An 18162-nucleotide genomic window follows, 5' to 3' on the forward strand; every position below is an offset into this window, starting at 1 on the left:
TGCAGAGAGACGACTTTGGCTTAGTTCTGCCACTCTATCTTGCATTTCCAGTCAGCATCGTTCTGTAGAAGGCCAGATGACTTCACCTCCTGACTTAGTTTGCTATTGTCCTAAGATTTGACAATGGACATGGACATCCATGTGCTGCTAAGAACACTACCAAAATCAAGTTACATGACTTTATCCGGATGTTGGAAATGGCCAGGCCATTCTTTCCTTGATACAATTTTCTACAGTTTGGAGAACACTGCTGTCTGTCTTCTACAGGTAGACCATTGTGTGGTAGGAATTAAAGTGGAGCAAAGTTTTAAAAATGTCACTTTCTGTGTAGTATCCAGACAGAATAACTGCAGAACTATGTAGTCTTGGAAATTATATTTAACCGTCATCTGATACAGAATAGCATTTTACAATTGAGGTTAGCCCTTTCTCATCCATTACTCTGCCAACTTTCTAAGAACTATAGTTACTTATCCACAATGTACTTGGCTAGCTGAGCTGAATTGGTGTTCTTTGGCTTGAGACCTCATCAAATTATGTCTACTGTCTCCTGGCATATGGTACCAAATACTACCAGTGATAAGACCTCTGTTGAAACAGTTTGCCAGGTGTCAGGATGGCCGAGCGGTCTAAGGCGCCAGACTCAAGGTTAATACCTTTCCCCTGTGATGAGGAGGATTCTGGTCTCCGATTGGAGGCGTGGGTTCGAATCCCACTTCTGACATGTATGACTGTTTTAAAATAACTTGCATGTATTTTGGCTTACCTGGACAAATGAGGGCACCTGGATGTCCAATCGAAAGGTGGCAATGCAATATAACAGGCAATCTTCTACTGGGTAGCCGGCTCTTCTAGCATTCTTGCGGAGTCGATTTTGACATGTGTTAACTACCCTTAATATGTTGCAGTCCAAGGACATTTCTTCACTGCAGTGGTATTCCCTAATTGCAGTTGCCTGTTTCAGTAGGATGCTGGGTGCTGCCACACAACAAAATTGCTTCAGAAATAGTTTGAGGAACATGACACAGTTTTCAAGGTGCGACGCACATGCCGATTACTGCGGTTCTGCCCCTTTTGACTCATATCCACATGGATGCTCATTGTGCAGAATCAGAGTCTGAATCAGCAGAATTCTGAACTACCTGTTTCACAGAGTGTGTTAGATACCTTTTGAACCGAACGTCCGACAAAGCCTTGACATCCAACTTTAATGATCTTGCAGAGAGACGACTTTGGCTTAGTTCTGCCACTCTATCTTGCATTTCCAGTCAGCATCGTTCTGTAGAAGGCCAGATGACTTCACCTCTTGACTTAGTTTGCTATTGTCCTAAGATTTGACAATGGACATGGACATCCATGTGCTGCTAAGAACACTACCAAAATCAAGTTACATGACTTTATCCGGATGTTGGAAATGGCCAGGCCATTCTTTCCTTGATACAATTTTCTACAGTTTGGAGAACACTGCTGTCTGTCTTCTACAGGTAGGCCATTGTGTGGTAGGAATTAAAGTGGAGCAAATTTTAAAAAATGTCACTTTCTGTGTAGTATCCAGACAGAATAACTGCAGAACCATGTAGTCTTGGAAATGATATTTAACCGTCATCTGATACAGAATAGCATTTTACAATTGAGGTTAGCCCTTTCTCATCCATTACTCTGCCAACTTTCTAAGAACTATAGTTACTTATCCACAATGTACTTGGCTAGCTTAGCTGAATTGGTGTTCTTTGGCTTGAGACCTCATCAAATTATGTCTACTGTCTCCTGGCATATGGTAACAAATACTACCAGTGATAAGACCTCTGTTGAAACAGTTTGCCAGGTGTCAGGATGGCCGAGCGGTCTAAGGCGCCAGACTCAAGGTTAATACCTTTCCCCTGTGATGAGGAGGATTCTGGTCTCCGATTGGAGGCGTGGGTTCGAATCCCACTTCTGACATGTATGACTGTTTTAAAATAACTTGCATGTATTTTGGCTTACCTGGACAAATGAGGGCACCTGGATGTCCAATCGAAAGGTGGCAATGCAATATAACAGGCAATCTTCTACTGGGTAGCCGGCTCTTCTAGCATTCTTGCGGAGTCGATTTTGACATGTGCTAACTACCCTTAATATGTTGCAGTCCAAGGACATTTCTTCACTGCAGTGGTATTCCCTAATTGCAGTTGCCTGTTTCAGTAGGATGCTGGGTGCTGCCACACAACAAAATTGCTTCAGAAATAGTTTGAGGAACATGACACAGTTTTGACTTAGTTTCTGAACTACCTGTTTCACAGAGTGTGTTAGATACCTTTTGAACCGAACGTCCGACAAAGCCTTGACATCCAACTTTAATGATCTTGCAGAGAGACGACTTTGGCTTAGTTCTGCCACTCTATCTTGCATTTCCAGTCAGCATCGTTCAGTAGAAGGCCAGATGACTTCACCTCTTGACTTAGTTTGCTATTGTCCTAAGATTTGACAATGGACATGGACATCCATGTGCTGCTAAGAACACTACTAAAATCAAGTTACATGACTTTATCCGGATGTTGGAAATGGCCAGGCCATTCTTTCCTTGATACAATTTTCTACAGTTTGGAGAACACTGCTGTCTGTCTTCTACAGGTAGGCCATTGTGAGGTAGGAATTAAAGTGGAGCAAATTTTAAAAAATGTCACTTTCTGTGTAGTATCCAGACAGAATAACTGCAGAACCATGTAGTCTTGGAAATGATATTTAACCGTCATCTGATACAGAATAGCATTTTACAATTGAGGTTAGCCCTTTCTCATCCATTACTCTGCCAACTTTCTAAGAACTATAGTTACTTATCCACAACATACTTGGCTAGCTGAGCTGAATTGGTGTTCTTTGGCCTCGAGACCTCATCAAATTATGTCTACTGTCTCCTGGCATATGGTACCAAATACTACCAGTGATAAGACCTCTGTTGAAATAGCTGATACAGAATAGCATTTTACATTTGAGGTTAGCCCTTTCTCATCCATTACTCTGCCAACTTTCTAACTACTATAGTTACTTATCCACAATGTACTTGGCTAGCTGAGCTGAATTGGTGTTCTTTGGCTTGAGACCTCATCAAATTATGTCTACTGTCTCCTGGCATATGGTAACAAATACTACCAGTGATAAGACCTCTGTTGAAACAGTTTGCCAGGTGTCAGGATGGCCGAGCGGTCTAAGGCGCCAGACTCAAGGTTAATACCTTTCCCCTGTGATGAGGAGGATTCTGGTCTCCGATTGGAGGCGTGGGTTCGAATCCCACTTCTGACATGTATGACTGTTTTAAAATAACTTGCATGTATTTTGGCTTACCTGGACAAATGAGGGCACCTGGATGTCCAATCGAAAGGTGGCAATGCAATATAACAGGCAATCTTCTACTGGGTAGCCGGCTCTTCTAGCATTCTTGCGGAGTCGATTTTGACATGTGTTAACTACCCTTAATATGTTGCAGTCCAAGGACATTTCTTCACTGCAGTGGTATTCCCTAATTGCAGTTGCCTGTTTCAGTAGGATGCTGGGTGCTGCCACACAACAAAATTGCTTCAGAAATAGTTTGAGGAACATGACACAGTTTTCAAGGTGCGACGCACATGCCGATTACTGCGGTTCTGCCCCTTTTGACTCATATCCACATGGATGCTCATTGTGCAGAATCAGAGTCTGAATCAGCAGAATTCTGAACTACCTGTTTCACAGAGTGTGTTAGATACCTTTTGAACCGAACGTCCGACAAAGCCTTGACATCCAACTTTAATGATCTTGCAGAGAGACGACTTTGGCTTAGTTCTGCCACTCTATCTTGCATTTCCAGTCAGCATCGTTCTGTAGAAGGCCAGATGACTTCACCTCTTGACTTAGTTTGCTATTGTCCTAAGATTTGACAATGGACATGGACATCCATGTGCTGCTAAGAACACTACCAAAATCAAGTTACATGACTTTATCCGGATGTTGGAAATGGCCAGGCCATTCTTTCCTTGATACAATTTTCTACAGTTTGGAGTACACTGCTGTCTGTCTTCTACAGGTAGGCCATTGTGTGGTAGGAATTAAAGTGGAGCAAATTTTAAAAAAATGACACTTTCTGTGTAGTATCCAGACAGAATAACTGCAGAACCATGTAGTCTTGGAAATGATATTTAACCGTCATCTGATACAGAATAGCATTTTACAATTGAGGTTAGCCCTTTCTCATCCATTACTCTGCCAACTTTCTAAGAACTATAGTTACTTATCCACAATGTACTTGGCTAGCTTAGCTGAATTGGTGTTCTTTGGCTTGAGACCTCATCAAATTATGTCTACTGTCTCCTGGCATATGGTAACAAATACTACCAGTGATAAGACCTCTGTTGAAACAGTTTGCCAGGTGTCAGGATGGCCGAGCGGTCTAAGGCGCCAGACTCAAGGTTAATTCCTTTCCCCTGTGATGAGGAGGATTCTGGTCTCCGATTGGAGGCGTGGGTTCAAATCCCACTTCTGACATGTATGACTGTTTTAAAATAACTTGCATGTATTTTGGCTTACCTGGACAAATGAGGGCACCTGGATGTCCAATCGAAAGGTGGCAATGCAATATAACAGGCAATCTTCTACTGGGTAGCCGGCTCTTCTAGCATTCTTGCGGAGTCGATTTTGACATGTGCTAACTACCCTTAATATGTTGCAGTCCAAGGACATTTCTTCACTGCAGTGGTATTCCCTAATTGCAGTTGCCTGTTTCAGTAGGATGCTGGGTGCTGCCACACAACAAAATTGCTTCAGAAATAGTTTGAGGAACATGACACAGTTTTGACTTAGTTTCTGAACTACCTGTTTCACAGAGTGTGTTAGATACCTTTTGAACCGAACGTCCGACAAAGCCTTGACATCCAACTTTAATGATCTTGCAGAGAGACGACTTTGGCTTAGTTCTGCCACTCTATCTTGCATTTCCAGTCAGCATCGTTCTGTAGAAGGCCAGATGACTTCACCTCTTGACTTAGTTTGCTATTGTCCTAAGATTTGACAATGGACATGGACATCCATGTGCTGCTAAGAACACTACTAAAATCAAGTTACATGACTTTATCCGGATGTTGGAAATGGCCAGGCCATTCTTTCCTTGATACAATTTTCTACAGTTTGGAGAACACTGCTGTCTGTCTTCTACAGGTAGGCCATTGTAAGGTAGGAATTAAAGTGGAGCAAATTTTAAAAAATGTCACTTTCTGTGTAGTATCCAGACAGAATAACTGCAGAACCATGTAGGCTTGGAAATTATATTTAACCGTCATCTGATACAGAATAGCATTTTACAATTGAGGTTACCCCTTTCTCATCCATTACTCTGCCAACTTTCTAAGAACTATAGTTACTTATCCACAATGTACTTGGCTAGCTTAGCTGAATTGGTGTTCTTTGGCTTGAGACCTCATCAAATTATGTCTACTGTCTCCTGGCATATGGTAACAAATACTACCAGTGATAAGACCTCTGTTGAAACAGTGTGCCGGGTGTCAGGATGGCCGAGCGGTCTAAGGCGCCAGACTCAAGGTTAATAACTTTCCCCTGTGATGAGGAGGATTCTGGTCTCCGATTGGAGGCGTGGGTTCGAATCCCACTTCTGACATGTATGACTGTTTTAAAATAACTTGCATGTATTTTGGCTTACCTGGACAAATGAGGGCACCTGGATGTCCAATCGAAAGGTGGCAATGCAATATAACAGGCAATCTTCTACTGGGTAGCCGGCTCTTCTAGCATTCTTGCGGAGTCGATTTTGACATGTGCTAACTACCCTTAATATGTTGCAGTCCAAGGACATTTCTTCACTGCAGTGGTATTCCCTAATTGCAGTTGCCTGTTTCAGTAGGATGCTGGGTGCTACCACACAACAAAATTGCTTCAGAAATAGTTTGAAGAACATGACACAGTTTTCAAGGTGCGACGCACATGCCGATTACTGCGGTTCTGCCCCTTTTGACTCATATCCACATGGATGCTCATTGTGCAGAATCAGAGTCTGAATCAGCAGAATTCTGAACTACCTGTTTCACAGTGTGTTAGATACCTTTTGAACCGAACTATGACAAAGCCTTGACATCCAACTTTAATGATCTTGCAGAGAGACGACTTTGGCTTAGTTCTGGCACTCTATCTTGCATTTCCAGTCAGCATCGTTCTGTAGAAGGCCAGATGACTTCACCTCTTGACTTAGTTTGCTATTGTCCTAAGATTTGACAATGGACATGGACATCCATGTGCTGCTAAGAACACTACTAAAATCAAGTTACATGACTTTATCCGGATGTTGGAAATGGCCAGGCCATTCTTTCCTTGATACAATTTTCTACAGTTTGGAGAACACTGCTGTCTGTCTTCTACAGGTAGGCCATTGTAAGGTAGGAATTAAAGTGGAGCAAATTTTAAAAAATGTCACTTTCTGTGTAGTATCCAGACAGAATAACTGCAGAACCATGTAGGCTTGGAAATTATATTTAACCGTCATCTGATACAGAATAGCATTTTACAATTGAGGTTACCCCTTTCTCATCCATTACTCTGCCAACTTTCTAAGAACTATAGTTACTTATCCACAATGTACTTGGCTAGCTTAGCTGAATTGGTGTTCTTTGGCTTGAGACCTCATCAAATTATGTCTACTGTCTCCTGGCATATGGTAACAAATACTACCAGTGATAAGACCTCTGTTGAAACAGTGTGCCGGGTGTCAGGATGGCCGAGCGGTCTAAGGCGCCAGACTCAAGGTTAATAACTTTCCCCTGTGATGAGGAGGATTCTGGTCTCCGATTGGAGGCGTGGGTTCGAATCCCACTTCTGACATGTATGACTGTTTTAAAATAACTTGCATGTATTTTGGCTTACCTGGACAAATGAGGGCACCTGGATGTCCAATCGAAAGGTGGCAATGCAATATAACAGGCAATCTTCTACTGGGTAGCCGGCTCTTCTAGCATTCTTGCGGAGTCGATTTTGACATGTGCTAACTACCCTTAATATGTTGCAGTCCAAGGACATTTCTTCACTGCAGTGGTATTCCCTAATTGCAGTTGCCTGTTTCAGTAGGATGCTGGGTGCTGCCACACAACAAAATTGCTTCAGAAATAGTTTGAGGAACATGACACAGTTTTCAAGGTGCGACGCACATGCCGATTACTGCGGTTCTGCCCCTTTTGACTCATATCCACATGGATGCTCATTGTGCAGAATCAGAGTCTGAATCAGCAGAATTCTGAACTACCTGTTTCACAGAGTGTGTTAGATACCTTTTGAACCGAACGTCCGACAAAGCCTTGACATCCAACTTTAATAATCTTGCAGAGAGACGACTTTGGCTTAGTTCTGCCACTCTATCTTGCATTTCCAGTCAGCATCGTTCTGTAGAAGGCCAGATGACTTCACCTCTTGACTTAGTTTGCTATTGTCCTAAGATTTGACAATGGACATGGACATCCATGTGCTGCTAAGAACACTACTAAAATCAAGTTACATGACTTTATCCGGATGTTGGAAATGGCCAGGCCATTCTTTCCTTGATACAATTTTCTACAGTTCGGAGAACACTGCTGTCTGTCTTCTACAGGTAGGCCATTGTGTGGTAGGAATTAACGTGGAGCAAATTTTAAAAAATGTCACTTTCTGTGTAGTATCCAGACAGAATAACTGCAGAACCATGTAGTCTTGGAAATTATATTTAACCGTCATCTGATACAGAATAGCATTTTACAATTGAGGTTAGCCCTTTCTTATCAATTACTCTGCCAACTTTCTAAGAACTATAGTTACTTATCCACAATGTACTTGGCTAGCTTAGCTGAATTGGTGTTCTTTGGCTTGAGACCTCATCAAATTATGTCTACTGTCTCCTGGCATATGGTAACAAATACTACCAGTGATAAGACCTCTGTTGAAACAGTGTGCCAGCTGTCAGGATGGCCGAGCGGTCTAAGGCGCCAGACTCAAGGTTAATACCTTTCCCCTGTGCTGAGGAGGATTCTGCTCTCCGATTGGAGGCGTGGGTTCGAATCCCACTTCTGACATGTATGACTGTTTTAAAATAACTTGCATGTATTTTGGCTTACCTGGACAAATGAGGGCACCTGGATGTCCAATCGAAAGGTGGCAATGCAATATAACAGGCAATCTTCTACTGGGTAGCCGGCTCTTCTAGCATTCTTGCGGAGTCGATTTTGACATGTGTTAACTACCCTTAATATGTTGCAGTCCAAGGACATTTCTTCACTGCAGTGGTATTCCCTAATTGCAGTTGCCTGTTTCAGTAGGATGCTGGGTGCTGCCACACAACAAAATTGCTTCAGAAATAGTTTGAGGAACATGACACAGTTTTCAAGGTGCGACGCACATGCCGATTACTGCGGTTCTGCCCCTTTTGACTCATATCCACATGGATGCTCATTGTGCAGAATCAGAGTCTGAATCAGCAGAATTCTGAACTACCTGTTTCACAGAGTGTGTTAGATACCTTTTGAACCGAACGTCCGACAAAGCCTTGACATCCAACTTTAATGATCTTGCAGAGAGACGACTTTGGCTTAGTTCTGCCACTCTATCTTGCATTTCCAGTCAGCATCGTTCTGTAGAAGGCCAGATGACTTCACCTCTTGACTTAGTTTGCTATTGTCCTAAGATTTGACAATGGACATGGACATCCATGTGCTGCTAAGAACACTACCAAAATCAAGTTACATGACTTTATCCGGATGTTGGAAATGGCCAGGCCATTCTTTCCTTGATACAATTTTCTACAGTTTGGAGAACACTGCTGTCTGTCTTCTACAGGTAGGCCATTGTGTGGTAGGAATTAAAGTGGAGCAAATTTTAAAAAATGTCACTTTCTGTGTAGTATCCAGACAGAATAACTGCAGAACCATGTAGTCTTGGAAATGATATTTAACCGTCATCTGATACAGAATAGCATTTTACAATTGAGGTTAGCCCTTTCTCATCCATTACTCTGCCAACTTTCTAAGAACTATAGTTACTTATCCACAATGTACTTGGCTAGCTTAGCTGAATTGGTGTTCTTTGGCTTGAGACCTCATCAAATTATGTCTACTGTCTCCTGGCATATGGTAACAAATACTACCAGTGATAAGACCTCTGTTGAAACAGTTTGCCAGGTGTCAGGATGGCCGAGCGGTCTAAGGCGCCAGACTCAAGGTTAATACCTTTCCCCTGTGATGAGGAGGATTCTGGTCTCCGATTGGAGGCGTGGGTTCGAATCCCACTTCTGACATGTATGACTGTTTTAAAATAACTTGCATGTATTTTGGCTTACCTGGACAAATGAGGGCACCTGGATGTCCAATCGAAAGGTGGCAATGCAATATAACAGGCAATCTTCTACTGGGTAGCCGGCTCTTCTAGCATTCTTGCGGAGTCGATTTTGACATGTGCTAACTACCCTTAATATGTTGCAGTCCAAGGACATTTCTTCACTGCAGTGGTATTCCCTAATTGCAGTTGCCTGTTTCAGTAGGATGCTGGGTGCTGCCACACAACAAAATTGCTTCAGAAATAGTTTGAGGAACATGACACAGTTTTCAAGGTGCGACGCACATGCCGATTACTGCGGTTCTGCCCCTTTTGACTCATATCCACATGGATGCTCATTGTGCAGAATCAGAGTCTGAATCAGCAGAATTCTGAACTACCTGTTTCACAGAGTGTGTTAGATACCTTTTGAACCGAACGTCCGACAAAGCCTTGACATCCAACTTTAATAATCTTGCAGAGAGACGACTTTGGCTTAGTTCTGCCACTCTATCTTGCATTTCCAGTCAGCATCGTTCTGTAGAAGGCCAGATGACTTCACCTCTTGACTTAGTTTGCTATTGTCCTAAGATTTGACAATGGACATGGACATCCATGTGCTGCTAAGAACACTACTAAAATCAAGTTACATGACTTTATCCGGATGTTGGAAATGGCCAGGCCATTCTTTCCTTGATACAATTTTCTACAGTTCGGAGAACACTGCTGTCTGTCTTCTACAGGTAGGCCATTGTGTGGTAGGAATTAACGTGGAGCAAATTTTAAAAAATGTCACTTTCTGTGTAGTATCCAGACAGAATAACTGCAGAACCATGTAGTCTTGGAAATTATATTTAACCGTCATCTGATACAGAATAGCATTTTACAATTGAGGTTAGCCCTTTCTTATCAATTACTCTGCCAACTTTCTAAGAACTATAGTTACTTATCCACAATGTACTTGGCTAGCTTAGCTGAATTGGTGTTCTTTGGCTTGAGACCTCATCAAATTATGTCTACTGTCTCCTGGCATATGGTAACAAATACTACCAGTGATAAGACCTCTGTTGAAACAGTGTGCCAGCTGTCAGGATGGCCGAGCGGTCTAAGGCGCCAGACTCAAGGTTAATACCTTTCCCCTGTGCTGAGGAGGATTCTGCTCTCCGATTGGAGGCGTGGGTTCGAATCCCACTTCTGACATGTATGACTGTTTTAAAATAACTTGCATGTATTTTGGCTTACCTGGACAAATGAGGGCACCTGGATGTCCAATCGAAAGGTGGCAATGCAATATAACAGGCAATCTTCTACTGGGTAGCCGGCTCTTCTAGCATTCTTGCGGAGTCGATTTTGACATGTGTTAACTACCCTTAATATGTTGCAGTCCAAGGACATTTCTTCACTGCAGTGGTATTCCCTAATTGCAGTTGCCTGTTTCAGTAGGATGCTGGGTGCTGCCACACAACAAAATTGCTTCAGAAATAGTTTGAGGAACATGACACAGTTTTCAAGGTGCGACGCACATGCCGATTACTGCGGTTCTGCCCCTTTTGACTCATATCCACATGGATGCTCATTGTGCAGAATCAGAGTCTGAATCAGCAGAATTCTGAACTACCTGTTTCACAGAGTGTGTTAGATACCTTTTGAACCGAACGTCCGACAAAGCCTTGACATCCAACTTTAATGATCTTGCAGAGAGACGACTTTGGCTTAGTTCTGCCACTCTATCTTGCATTTCCAGTCAGCATCGTTCTGTAGAAGGCCAGATGACTTCACCTCTTGACTTAGTTTGCTATTGTCCTAAGATTTGACAATGGACATGGACATCCATGTGCTGCTAAGAACACTACCAAAATCAAGTTACATGACTTTATCCGGATGTTGGAAATGGCCAGGCCATTCTTTCCTTGATACAATTTTCTACAGTTTGGAGAACACTGCTGTCTGTCTTCTACAGGTAGGCCATTGTGTGGTAGGAATTAAAGTGGAGCAAATTTTAAAAAATGTCACTTTCTGTGTAGTATCCAGACAGAATAACTGCAGAACCATGTAGTCTTGGAAATGATATTTAACCGTCATCTGATACAGAATAGCATTTTACAATTGAGGTTAGCCCTTTCTCATCCATTACTCTGCCAACTTTCTAAGAACTATAGTTACTTATCCACAATGTACTTGGCTAGCTTAGCTGAATTGGTGTTCTTTGGCTTGAGACCTCATCAAATTATGTCTACTGTCTCCTGGCATATGGTAACAAATACTACCAGTGATAAGACCTCTGTTGAAACAGTTTGCCAGGTGTCAGGATGGCCGAGCGGTCTAAGGCGCCAGACTCAAGGTTAATACCTTTCCCCTGTGATGAGGAGGATTCTGGTCTCCGATTGGAGGCGTGGGTTCGAATCCCACTTCTGACATGTATGACTGTTTTAAAATAACTTGCATGTATTTTGGCTTACCTGGACAAATGAGGGCACCTGGATGTCCAATCGAAAGGTGGCAATGCAATATAACAGGCAATCTTCTACTGGGTAGCCGGCTCTTCTAGCATTCTTGCGGAGTCGATTTTGACATGTGCTAACTACCCTTAATATGTTGCAGTCCAAGGACATTTCTTCACTGCAGTGGTATTCCCTAATTGCAGTTGCCTGTTTCAGTAGGATGCTGGGTGCTGCCACACAACAAAATTGCTTCAGAAATAGTTTGAGGAACATGACACAGTTTTGACTTAGTTTCTGAACTACCTGTTTCACAGAGTGTGTTAGATACCTTTTGAACCGAACGTCCGACAAAGCCTTGACATCCAACTTTAATGATCTTGCAGAGAGACGACTTTGGCTTAGTTCTGCCACTCTATCTTGCATTTCCAGTCAGCATCGTTCAGTAGAAGGCCAGATGACTTCACCTCTTGACTTAGTTTGCTATTGTCCTAAGATTTGACAATGGACATGGACATCCATGTGCTGCTAAGAACACTACTAAAATCAAGTTACATGACTTTATCCGGATGTTGGAAATGGCCAGGCCATTCTTTCCTTGATACAATTTTCTACAGTTTGGAGAACACTGCTGTCTGTCTTCTACAGGTAGGCCATTGTGAGGTAGGAATTAAAGTGGAGCAAATTTTAAAAAATGTCACTTTCTGTGTAGTATCCAGACAGAATAACTGCAGAACCATGTAGTCTTGGAAATGATATTTAACCGTCATCTGATACAGAATAGCATTTTACAATTGAGGTTAGCCCTTTCTCATCCATTACTCTGCCAACTTTCTAAGAACTATAGTTACTTATCCACAACATACTTGGCTAGCTGAGCTGAATTGGTGTTCTTTGGCCTCGAGACCTCATCAAATTATGTCTACTGTCTCCTGGCATATGGTACCAAATACTACCAGTGATAAGACCTCTGTTGAAATAGCTGATACAGAATAGCATTTTACATTTGAGGTTAGCCCTTTCTCATCCATTACTCTGCCAACTTTCTAACTACTATAGTTACTTATCCACAATGTACTTGGCTAGCTGAGCTGAATTGGTGTTCTTTGGCTTGAGACCTCATCAAATTATGTCTACTGTCTCCTGGCATATGGTACCAAATACTACCAGTGATAAGACCTCTGTTGAAACAGTTTGCCAGGTGTCAGGATGGCCGAGCGGTCTAAGGCGCCAGACTCAAGGTTAATACCTTTCCCCTGTGATGAGGAGGATTCTGGTCTCCGATTGGAGGCGTGGGTTCGAATCCCACTTCTGACATGTATGACTGTTTTAAAATAACTTGCATGTATTTTGGCTTACCTGGACAAATGAGGGCACCTGGATGTCCAATCGAAAGGTGGCAATGCAATATAACAGGCAATCTTCTACTGGGTAGCCGGCTCTTCTAGCATTCTTGCGGAGTCGATTTTGACATGTGTTAACTACCCTTAATATGTTGCAGTCCAAGGACATTTCTTCACTGCAGTGGTATTCCCTAATTGCAGTTGCCTGTTTCAGTAGGATGCTGGGTGCTGCCACACAACAAAATTGCTTCAGAAATAGTTTGAGGAACATGACACAGTTTTCAAGGTGCGACGCACATGCCGATTACTGCGGTTCTGCCCCTTTTGACTCATATCCACATGGATGCTCATTGTGCAGAATCAGAGTCTGAATCAGCAGAATTCTGAACTACCTGTTTCACAGAGTGTGTTAGATACCTTTTGAACCGAACGTCCGACAAAGCCTTGACATCCAACTTTAATGATCTTGCAGAGAGACGACTTTGGCTTAGTTCTGCCACTCTATCTTGCATTTCCAGTCAGCATCGTTCTGTAGAAGGCCAGATGACTTCACCTCTTGACTTAGTTTGCTATTGTCCTAAGATTTGACAATGGACATGGACATCCATGTGCTGCTAAGAACACTACCAAAATCAAGTTACATGACTTTATCCGGATGTTGGAAATGGCCAGGCCATTCTTTCCTTGATACAATTTTCTACAGTTTGGAGAACACTGCTGTCTGTCTTCTACAGGTAGGCCATTGTGTGGTAGGAATTAAAGTGGAGCAAATTTTAAAAAAATGACACTTTCTGTGTAGTATCCAGACAGAATAACTGCAGAACCATGTAGTCTTGGAAATGATATTTAACCGTCATCTGATACAGAATAGCATTTTACAATTGAGGTTAGCCCTTTCTCATCCATTACTCTGCCAACTTTCTAAGAACTATAGTTACTTATCCACAATGTACTTGGCTAGCTTAGCTGAATTGGTGTTCTTTGGCTTGAGACCTCATCAAATTATGTCTACTGTCTCCTGGCATATGGTAACAAATACTACCAGTGATAAGACCTCTGTTGAAACAGTTTGCCAGGTGTCAGGATGGCCGAGCGGTCTAAGGTGCCAGACTCAAGGTTAATTCCTTTCCCCTGTGATGAGGAGGATTCTGGTCTCCGATTGGAGGCGTGGGTTCAAATCCCACTTCTGACATGTATGACTGTTTTAAAATAACTTGCATGTATTTTGGCTTACCTGGACAAATGAGGGCACCTGGATGTCCAATCGAAAGGTGGCAATGCAATATAACAGGCAATCTTCTACTGGGTAGCCGGCTCTTCTAGCATTCTTGCGGAGTCGATTTTGACATGTGCTAACTACCCTTAATATGTTGCAGTCCAAGGACATTTCTTCACTGCAGTGGTATTCCCTAATTGCAGTTGCCTGTTTCAGTAGGATGCTGGGTGCTGCCACACAACAAAATTGCTTCAGAAATAGTTTGAGGAACATGACACAGTTTTGACTTAGTTTCTGAACTACCTGTTTCACAGAGTGTGTTAGATACCTTTTGAACCGAACGTCCGACAAAGCCTTGACATCCAACTTTAATGATCTTGCAGAGAGACGACTTTGGCTTAGTTCTGCCACTCTATCTTGCATTTCCAGTCAGCATCGTTCTGTAGAAGGCCAGATGACTTCACCTCTTGACTTAGTTTGCTATTGTCCTAAGATTTGACAATGGACATGGACATCCATGTGCTGCTAAGAACACTACTAAAATCAAGTTACATGACTTTATCCGGATGTTGGAAATGGCCAGGCCATTCTTTCCTTGATACAATTTTCTACAGTTTGGAGAACACTGCTGTCTGTCTTCTACAGGTAGGCCATTGTAAGGTAGGAATTAATGTGGAGCAAATTTTAAAAAATGTCACTTTCTGTGTAGTATCCAGACAGAATAACTGCAGAACCATGTAGGCTTGGAAATTATATTTAACCGTCATCTGATACAGAATAGCATTTTACAATTGAGGTTACCCCTTTCTCATCCATTACTCTGCCAACTTTCTAAGAACTATAGTTACTTATCCACAATGTACTTGGCTAGCTTAGCTGAATTGGTGTTCTTTGGCTTGAGACCTCATCAAATTATGTCTACTGTCTCCTGGCATATGGTAACAAATACTACCAGTGATAAGACCTCTGTTGAAACAGTGTGCCGGGTGTCAGGATGGCCGAGCGGTCTAAGGCGCCAGACTCAAGGTTAATAACTTTCCCCTGTGATGAGGAGGATTCTGGTCTCCGATTGGAGGCGTGGGTTCGAATCCCACTTCTGACATGTATGACTGTTTTAAAATAACTTGCATGTATTTTGGCTTACCTGGACAAATGAGGGCACCTGGATGTCCAATCGAAAGGTGGCAATGCAATATAACAGGCAATCTTCTACTGGGTAGCCGGCTCTTCTAGCATTCTTGCGGAGTCGATTTTGACATGTGCTAACTACCCTTAATATGTTGCAGTCCAAGGACATTTCTTCACTGCAGTGGTATTCCCTAATTGCAGTTGCCTGTTTCAGTAGGATGCTGGGTGCTGCCACACAACAAAATTGCTTCAGAAATAGTTTGAGGAACATGACACAGTTTTCAAGGTGCGACGCACATGCCGATTACTGCGGTTCTGCCCCTTTTGACTCATATCCACATGGATGCTCATTGTGCAGAATCAGAGTCTGAATCAGCAGAATTCTGAACTACCTGTTTCACAGAGTGTGTTAGATACCTTTTGAACCGAACGTCCGACAAAGCCTTGACATCCAACTTTAATGATCTTGCAGAGAGACGACTTTGGCTTAGTTCTGCCACTCTATCTTGCATTTCCAGTCAGCATCGTTCAGTAGAAGGCCAGATGACTTCACCTCTTGACTTAGTTTGCTATTGTCCTAAGATTTGACAATGGACATGGACATCCATGTGCTGCTAAGAACACTACTAAAATCAAGTTACATGACTTTATCCGGATGTTGGAAATGGCCAGGCCATTCTTTCCTTGATACAATTTTCTACAGTTTGGAGAACACTGCTGTCTGTCTTCTACAGGTAGGCCATTGTGAGGTAGGAATTAAAGTGGAGCAAATTTTAAAAAATGTCACTTTCTGTGTAGTATCCAGACAGAATAACTGCAGAACCATGTAGTCTTGGAAATGATATTTAACCGTCATCTGATACAGAATAGCATTTTACAATTGAGGTTAGCCCTTTCTCATCCATTACTCTGCCAACTTTCTAAGAACTATAGTTACTTATCCACAACATACTTGGCTAGCTGAGCTGAATTGGTGTTCTTTGGCCTCGAGACCTCATCAAATTATGTCTACTGTCTCCTGGCATATGGTACCAAATACTACCAGTGATAAGACCTCTGTTGAAATAGCTGATACAGAATAGCATTTTACATTTGAGGTTAGCCCTTTCTCATCCATTACTCTGCCAACTTTCTAACTACTATAGTTACTTATCCACAATGTACTTGGCTAGCTGAGCTGAATTGGTGTTCTTTGGCTTGAGACCTCATCAAATTATGTCTACTGTCTCCTGGCATATGGTACCAAATACTACCAGTGATAAGACCTCTGTTGAAACAGTTTGCCAGGTGTCAGGATGGCCGAGCGGTCTAAGGCGCCAGACTCAAGGTTAATACCTTTCCCCTGTGATGAGGAGGATTCTGGTCTCCGATTGGAGGCGTGGGTTCGAATCCCACTTCTGACATGTATGACTGTTTTAAAATAACTTGCATGTATTTTGGCTTACCTGGACAAATGAGGGCACCTGGATGTCCAATCGAAAGGTGGCAATGCAATATAACAGGCAATCTTCTACTGGGTAGCCGGCTCTTCTAGCATTCTTGCGGAGTCGATTTTGACATGTGTTAACTACCCTTAATATGTTGCAGTCCAAGGACATTTCTTCACTGCAGTGGTATTCCCTAATTGCAGTTGCCTGTTTCAGTAGGATGCTGGGTGCTGCCACACAACAAAATTGCTTCAGAAATAGTTTGAGGAACATGACACAGTTTTCAAGGTGCGACGCACATGCCGATTACTGCGGTTCTGCCCCTTTTGACTCATATCCACATGGATGCTCATTGTGCAGAATCAGAGTCTGAATCAGCAGAATTCTGAACTACCTGTTTCACAGAGTGTGTTAGATACCTTTTGAACCGAACGTCCGACAAAGCCTTGACATCCAACTTTAATGATCTTGCAGAGAGACGACTTTGGCTTAGTTCTGCCACTCTATCTTGCATTTCCAGTCAGCATCGTTCTGTAGAAGGCCAGATGACTTCACCTCTTGACTTAGTTTGCTATTGTCCTAAGATTTGACAATGGACATGGACATCCATGTGCTGCTAAGAACACTACCAAAATCAAGTTACATGACTTTATCCGGATGTTGGAAATGGCCAGGCCATTCTTTCCTTGATACAATTTTCTACAGTTTGGAGAACACTGCTGTCTGTCTTCTACAGGTAGGCCATTGTGTGGTAGGAATTAAAGTGGAGCAAATTTTAAAAAAATGACACTTTCTGTGTAGTATCCAGACAGAATAACTGCAGAACCATGTAGTCTTGGAAATGATATTTAACCGTCATCTGATACAGAATAGCATTTTACAATTGAGGTTAGCCCTTTCTCATCCATTACTCTGCCAACTTTCTAAGAACTATAGTTACTTATCCACAATGTACTTGGCTAGCTTAGCTGAATTGGTGTTCTTTGGCTTGAGACCTCATCAAATTATGTCTACTGTCTCCTGGCATATGGTAACAAATACTACCAGTGATAAGACCTCTGTTGAAACAGTTTGCCAGGTGTCAGGATGGCCGAGCGGTCTAAGGCGCCAGACTCAAGGTTAATTCCTTTCCCCTGTGATGAGGAGGATTCTGGTCTCCGATTGGAGGCGTGGGTTCAAATCCCACTTCTGACATGTATGACTGTTTTAAAATAACTTGCATGTATTTTGGCTTACCTGGACAAATGAGGGCACCTGGATGTCCAATCGAAAGGTGGCAATGCAATATAACAGGCAATCTTCTACTGGGTAGCCGGCTCTTC

General features: G+C 42.5%; 15 non-coding genes across 15 annotated transcripts; all 15 read left to right on the forward strand.

Moving 5' to 3' along the window:
• Nucleotides 1–610: 610 nt before the first annotated feature.
• trnal-caa (transfer RNA leucine (anticodon CAA)) lies at nucleotides 611–724 on the forward strand. Its single transcript has 2 exons — nucleotides 611–648; nucleotides 679–724. It is a non-coding gene; the product is annotated as a tRNA-Leu (tRNA).
• A 1103-nt stretch (nucleotides 725–1827) lies between these two features.
• trnal-caa (transfer RNA leucine (anticodon CAA)) lies at nucleotides 1828–1941 on the forward strand. Its single transcript has 2 exons — nucleotides 1828–1865; nucleotides 1896–1941. It is a non-coding gene; the product is annotated as a tRNA-Leu (tRNA).
• Nucleotides 1942–3165: 1224 nt separating this feature from the next.
• Nucleotides 3166–3279, forward strand: trnal-caa (transfer RNA leucine (anticodon CAA)). Its single transcript has 2 exons — nucleotides 3166–3203; nucleotides 3234–3279. It is a non-coding gene; the product is annotated as a tRNA-Leu (tRNA).
• A 1104-nt stretch (nucleotides 3280–4383) lies between these two features.
• On the forward strand, nucleotides 4384–4497 carry trnal-caa (transfer RNA leucine (anticodon CAA)). Its single transcript has 2 exons — nucleotides 4384–4421; nucleotides 4452–4497. It is a non-coding gene; the product is annotated as a tRNA-Leu (tRNA).
• A 1012-nt stretch (nucleotides 4498–5509) lies between these two features.
• Nucleotides 5510–5623, forward strand: trnal-caa (transfer RNA leucine (anticodon CAA)). The gene is made up of 2 exons: nucleotides 5510–5547; nucleotides 5578–5623. It is a non-coding gene; the product is annotated as a tRNA-Leu (tRNA).
• Nucleotides 5624–6723: 1100 nt separating this feature from the next.
• Nucleotides 6724–6837, forward strand: trnal-caa (transfer RNA leucine (anticodon CAA)). The gene is made up of 2 exons: nucleotides 6724–6761; nucleotides 6792–6837. It is a non-coding gene; the product is annotated as a tRNA-Leu (tRNA).
• Nucleotides 6838–7940: 1103 nt separating this feature from the next.
• Nucleotides 7941–8054, forward strand: trnal-caa (transfer RNA leucine (anticodon CAA)). The gene is made up of 2 exons: nucleotides 7941–7978; nucleotides 8009–8054. It is a non-coding gene; the product is annotated as a tRNA-Leu (tRNA).
• Nucleotides 8055–9157: 1103 nt separating this feature from the next.
• On the forward strand, nucleotides 9158–9271 carry trnal-caa (transfer RNA leucine (anticodon CAA)). Its single transcript has 2 exons — nucleotides 9158–9195; nucleotides 9226–9271. It is a non-coding gene; the product is annotated as a tRNA-Leu (tRNA).
• A 1103-nt stretch (nucleotides 9272–10374) lies between these two features.
• On the forward strand, nucleotides 10375–10488 carry trnal-caa (transfer RNA leucine (anticodon CAA)). The gene is made up of 2 exons: nucleotides 10375–10412; nucleotides 10443–10488. It is a non-coding gene; the product is annotated as a tRNA-Leu (tRNA).
• Nucleotides 10489–11591: 1103 nt separating this feature from the next.
• trnal-caa (transfer RNA leucine (anticodon CAA)) lies at nucleotides 11592–11705 on the forward strand. Its single transcript has 2 exons — nucleotides 11592–11629; nucleotides 11660–11705. It is a non-coding gene; the product is annotated as a tRNA-Leu (tRNA).
• Nucleotides 11706–12929: 1224 nt separating this feature from the next.
• trnal-caa (transfer RNA leucine (anticodon CAA)) lies at nucleotides 12930–13043 on the forward strand. Its single transcript has 2 exons — nucleotides 12930–12967; nucleotides 12998–13043. It is a non-coding gene; the product is annotated as a tRNA-Leu (tRNA).
• Nucleotides 13044–14147: 1104 nt separating this feature from the next.
• Nucleotides 14148–14261, forward strand: trnal-caa (transfer RNA leucine (anticodon CAA)). Its single transcript has 2 exons — nucleotides 14148–14185; nucleotides 14216–14261. It is a non-coding gene; the product is annotated as a tRNA-Leu (tRNA).
• Nucleotides 14262–15273: 1012 nt separating this feature from the next.
• Nucleotides 15274–15387, forward strand: trnal-caa (transfer RNA leucine (anticodon CAA)). Its single transcript has 2 exons — nucleotides 15274–15311; nucleotides 15342–15387. It is a non-coding gene; the product is annotated as a tRNA-Leu (tRNA).
• A 1315-nt stretch (nucleotides 15388–16702) lies between these two features.
• Nucleotides 16703–16816, forward strand: trnal-caa (transfer RNA leucine (anticodon CAA)). Its single transcript has 2 exons — nucleotides 16703–16740; nucleotides 16771–16816. It is a non-coding gene; the product is annotated as a tRNA-Leu (tRNA).
• Nucleotides 16817–17920: 1104 nt separating this feature from the next.
• Nucleotides 17921–18034, forward strand: trnal-caa (transfer RNA leucine (anticodon CAA)). Its single transcript has 2 exons — nucleotides 17921–17958; nucleotides 17989–18034. It is a non-coding gene; the product is annotated as a tRNA-Leu (tRNA).
• The last annotated feature ends 128 nt before the right edge of the window (nucleotides 18035–18162 follow it).

The sequence above is a fragment of the Clarias gariepinus genome, chromosome 5 (assembly GCF_024256425.1).
Source record: "Clarias gariepinus isolate MV-2021 ecotype Netherlands chromosome 5, CGAR_prim_01v2, whole genome shotgun sequence".
NCBI classification, from domain to species: domain Eukaryota; kingdom Metazoa; phylum Chordata; class Actinopteri; order Siluriformes; family Clariidae; genus Clarias; species Clarias gariepinus.